Source organism: Dermacentor andersoni, chromosome 2, assembly GCF_023375885.2.
Source record: "Dermacentor andersoni chromosome 2, qqDerAnde1_hic_scaffold, whole genome shotgun sequence".
NCBI lineage: Eukaryota > Metazoa > Arthropoda > Arachnida > Ixodida > Ixodidae > Dermacentor > Dermacentor andersoni.
The window spans coordinates 82,274,799-82,280,266 of NC_092815.1; positions in this window are offsets into that span (position 1 = coordinate 82,274,799).

Genomic DNA, 5,468 nt, shown 5'->3' on the forward strand with positions numbered 1-5,468 from the left:
TGCCGAAGGGCGAACACCTCCCGTGCGCGCGCTCGCTCCTCACGCATGACTCGACCGCGTTTGCCCTGTTGACTTCCGCTGCATTTTTTATTCCTGTACATCGGTCATTCTTTTTGATTCTATATACTGTTGCCTGTCTCATGTTTCTGGGCCCCCGCTGTCGAGGTTTTGCTGGGGCCTTTTCCCGTCGAGAGTGTTGATTCGAATTCCGTCCCGGAAGCACCTATAGCCATACCGATCGTCTCTTAAAGCAGCATATCACCTATGCAGATTACAATATGTTCTTGCTCGCGATGTTCTGCATGCAGACACACTCCCCTCCCCCCCCCCCCCCCCCCCCCAAAAAAAAAAAGGAAATGATATCAATGAAAAATAAAAGACGTAAACAAGTATCGAAATATGCGGAGGCACACCGTGAACCTAACTTTTGTTGAATTTTCAACCACGGGTATGGAGGGAATTCCTTTTGCGGGCGCTATACCGTCAACCACTTGGTGATTAGGTTAAGGTATTACGTTCCAGAAAGTTTGGATGTCGGGAATAACCATAACCGGGGAGGTCGCAGCGAAAGAGGCATATTTAAAGGAAACTGGTGATAAAAGGTGGCTGTTCATGCAACTTGCGCAGACGTTTGTGTTTTCTGATTTGTTCAAAAACCATACGATCCGCATTCCGGAATTTTCGCCTCAGAATTGTCCTATCGTACGAGCTCCGTATAACTAACGACATTGTGATACAGGTGTTGTTTTCATTCCTTTTTGTCTTTTTGCTGTGGGTGGCCGAGGCATAACCTCAGAGCAAGAACAAAGTCGTTTCTTAACACTGGCAAACAAGACACATTTAATGCACACAAGAAAAGAGAAGTAGCTAAAGTGCACTTAAACCAGTCAACACCACGATATGTATCAAAACGATGACAGAGCGCTAGCAAACCTAACAGGACGAAACAAAGCACTTGGGAGCATAAGGCTCAGTCTAATGAAGAACAGTTCATGGCTGAAATATATAGGCAGGCGAGGCGATGAGGTAAGCGGCGTGGGTATCACCAAACCAGTAATGAGGCTGAGTGAAGAGTTGATACGTGTGTGATATATTCTTTAAAGCATCATTGCGTTGACGGAAGATACTGCTCTAGTCGACCGTTAAAACTAACTTTTGACACTTTTAGTTGGGCGTACGCTGCGCATGCGTACGTAGTACACAATACGTTGCGTACGCTGCAAAGAAAGCGCGAAGCAACACTTTTAGTTTTAACGTGCCGTGATACGTCTTGCTCAATTAGACATGTCATATGCGAGGTATAAGCGCTTTTGAATATTTCTCATCGCCACGAAGCGTAAGAAATATACTAAGTTTCACAAACGGCCTGCGATCGGCGCGCCGTATGCGGTCGCGGAGGCCATGGTGACGGCCCCAAGCGTCCTAGTCAAGCCGCGGCGTTGGCTGTACGCATTGTTCACGTCTTGCTTGTGTGTTAGGCAGCAAGATGCGCGTTACGCACGCAGCATCTTGTTACGGGCGTACGCACGCATCCATGAATTTGATGCGTTCGGTGCTGCGCATGCGCACTTTTCTCCAGCAGCCTTGCAGCGTACGCAGGCTTGTTACGCACGCCCAACTAAAGGTGTCCATTACTAAGAACTGAATAATGTGTCATACACGTTGCAACATCCTCAGAGAACTCAGTCAGATTTTGCTGCCGATCTCGCACAGTACGGCGAATAATTTTTTTTTTCCCAATAAGGCATATCGGTTGCTTTGACGTATCCGGCCCCAAAAGGTCTTACTGAGGTTCCATATAACTATTTCCTCCCAAAAGCAACCTACACTCATGGCGGTTTATGCGAAACACGTCCACCGAGTTTTCGTAAAAGTAACGACACATTCTCACTGGGTAAAGAAATCGCCAGCAATATCGAAAACCGCACGAGAACTCCTTTGCCAGCGGCCATTTCACGCCGGACGACCAGCAACTGTTGGGAGACATGATGGCCGGCTGTTGGGAAGCACGTTGTCTTTGTGAATAGGCCCTGAACGGCGTAAAATTAGTTTGATTTTTTTTATTTACTTCGTCACAGTGCAGTCTAACAGGAGGTGGAGGGAAAAAGCCGCTCAAATGACAGCTTGAGAGGCCCTTCGTCCACTTAGCTGAAAGACAGCGCAATATCGCGGAACTGTTCTTTTTTTTTTAAAGTTTACACTTTGTTTTACATAATGATCAAGCCATAACAATAAATCTCGAAAACATAGCCTATAAAACAAAGAACGCCGCTGTAACGTCCTACATATATATAAAACATTACCTAGTGTATACAAGAAAGAGCCGCTAAGTCTGCTAAACTTAAATGACACACATATATTCCTTTGCACACTGAAGAATTTGATAACCATAATTAGTACGAAAATAAGGAACTTTACACATTTCTGTTTTTCTTGCTTCATAACCCTTTTTCTTTAAGCAAATGTTCGTCATCTTCATGAACAGGAAGTTTGAGCGTTTGCAGCTAAGACAGTACTCTTGTAATAGTCTATATTGATAGAGAGCGATTACTCTAATTATCCTATATTTTTCGAAAAGTGGGTCACTAGGTGCTAGAACGACAGAGTTGTCTATCGGCCTCTGTATATTCTTCTGTATTCTCGATAATTTTGTTAAGTTTGCTTCTGTAGTTGTTCCCCAAACAAATAACAGTAGTTAAGATACGAATTAAACACCATTTTGTGTATGAATAACCTCACCAAGTTGGGGATATGGTACCGTAAGCGATTTAATATTCGAGTCCTCCGGCTTAACTTTATTAAAGTATTATTAACACAATCTCCACATTGCTTGTATAACTACTGTAAGACGTCATTAGCTTTACTGGAAAGAATAACATCTGATGTTGAGGTGACAAATATATTCGTGTCATCTGCGGTGGCATTAAAGTTAACTTCTCGGGACATATAGGCTATGTCACTAATATATAAAGTGATAAATAAAGGACCAGGAAAGCTTCCCTGTGGTACACCTCAAATTATTTTCTTCTTACCTGATACTAAACCATTCATGGAAACAGATTGACATCTATGCGCCAGATGGCGTTTAGGTAACTTGAGTGGCAGTCCGCAAATGCCGTAATGGTTTAAGTTTTAAAATAAAATGATGTGATGAATGTAGTCAAATGCTTGAATGAAATCTGCAAAAATTCCGACAGCTTAATTTTTTTTGCTCAAACTGTTGTTGTATGTATTAATTTTGATCCACTAAAGCGAGTTCGGTAGACCTTGTTTTTTTTTTTTTTGGAAGCCATATTGCGATTTTTGCCAGGCCATATTTGCTGCAAACCAGGATAAGCGACTAAAATTAATTTTTGCCAGGCCTTTAGAATATACGGGGAAATAGAGTGCGGTCAATAATTTGCAACGTCATGCTTATAAATTCATGCTTGTTTCCCTTTTTGTAGAGAGTATTACGCGTGCCGTTGGCATTCTTAGAAAGGAAGATTCTTGTCGAAATATAGAGATTGAATGTGTTAGGGCGGGGCTTATTTAATCAGTAGTATACTTATCTCGATTTATTTGCGCGCCATCGACGTCGAAGCTGCGGCTGTTTCTTAATTCAATGAATACTATGCGGACTTCTGATTCAATAGTACCTGCTGAAGAAGAAAAAAAGAAAGAAAAGAAAACACGTGTTTGTAGTTTCTGGACAACCGGTGATATGTCGTTAAAGTCTCTATAAACGAAGAGATCATTAAAAACATTGGCCATAGCCTCTCCATTGACAAAGTTTTCATCATGGAGTACTTCCTTAATTTGTTCTGTTCTCGGATTGCGGCCCATCACAGAGTTTATTTTATTTCATAAAGCGTATGCTCATTTTTAGCACAAAGTAAATAATTGTGTATGATACAGCTCCCTTTGACTTCTTCATTTCTTTATTTATAGCATTCCGGAACTACTTAAAACCCATAAGGTCCACCTAGTCATGCGTACGCATGAATTCCCCAATTAATCGGAATTTTCTGTCAATTTTACGTAGAATGTCGGGCGTCATACAACCTTTCCAACAACCTTCACGTTTATTCTGTTTTAAAGCGAAAGCTTTACTGGCCGCGAACTTGCGATTTCGCCGTGGCCGTGCTCCGAGGAGGCACATGACGTCACACCACGTTCCTCGTCGTTGCGTTCGCCTCCGCTCGCTTCGCCAGCTGCGTCGCATTCCTGATAACATGTCGCAGGATTGAAAAGGACAGCTCGCGTGCGCCGCAACCACAGTTGAGGCGACAGTATGGACGGCGACAGTATGGACGGCGACAATTCTGATAAGCAGGAGGAGGCCTGGAATCGACATCGGAACGAGATGAAGGGGAAACGAATCGCCCAGGAAACAGACGAACAGCGCGCCGAACGACTGGCTAAACGCTGCAACATAACTAGACAACCAGACTAACCTGGACTTGCAATCAAGATTAACCAAGGCTAACCATGCTATGCCTTAGCTTTCGCTACGTATATCCTGGCATAACCGAGCTAAGCCACTGCCAATTTTTATATGGGAAGTGTTTTTTCGTATATACAAAGAAAGGAGCCAAAAAAGAGTGTCGTAGGCTGCATTCGTATCAAATAAGTGAAAAACGTTGTCTCAGTGCAAACTGCCCATCTCTGAACGGAAGGCCCCTAAATCAGCTGGCGAATATGCTGATAACTATAAGGATTGTCGTTCTCCATTCGCTTAGGTCCACCTGTTTCTGAACAGAACAACATATGGCCATGTGATCACTGATAGGATATGTAAAGGCAGCAGAGGTCACGCACGGTAGGTCACAGCTTGTCATAAATAAGTAATGGTGGTCTCCGAAGACCGAGTAATTCTACAGCAGACTGATTTATAATACTTTCGCAACCGTTGCACGCAGTATACCCGTTTCAAATAGACGCTTCTTGCCGTCACACACCTCGTTAATATTGAAATCACTACCCAGTATGACAGAGTATCGATTATTATTTACAAATATCAAGAAATCATCTAAAAATGAAAATTGGTAAGCCTACGATCATAGCTTGACATATTTTGCCTAATCCATTATAATATAATAATGAGAAGAAGCGAAATGATAACACTTAACGCGTTAAAACACTGCAAGATTCAGTACGCGGCGTATGCACTGAAACTCGGCCACGACGCGGTGCTGCGGTGCCTCGACCGAACGAGAGCTTGGTGGCGCCACCCACCACCACGCTTCAAAGGGTACGCTCATAGCATCCATCCGTCCACCCGAAATCGACGCGGTCGTCGTACTTGTGGTTGCTTCGCAGCAGACGACAATGAGCTTGGTACAGAAATGTCAGTTTGCACTATAGTATGGAAATGTCGCTGGTAAAATGGTGTGCGTTGCTATGAAACAGTTCCAATGTAAGCGGCGCACTGTATACACGCACAGCCAAATGGAAGAGGCTCGTAGACACATTTTTCTACGTAGGAA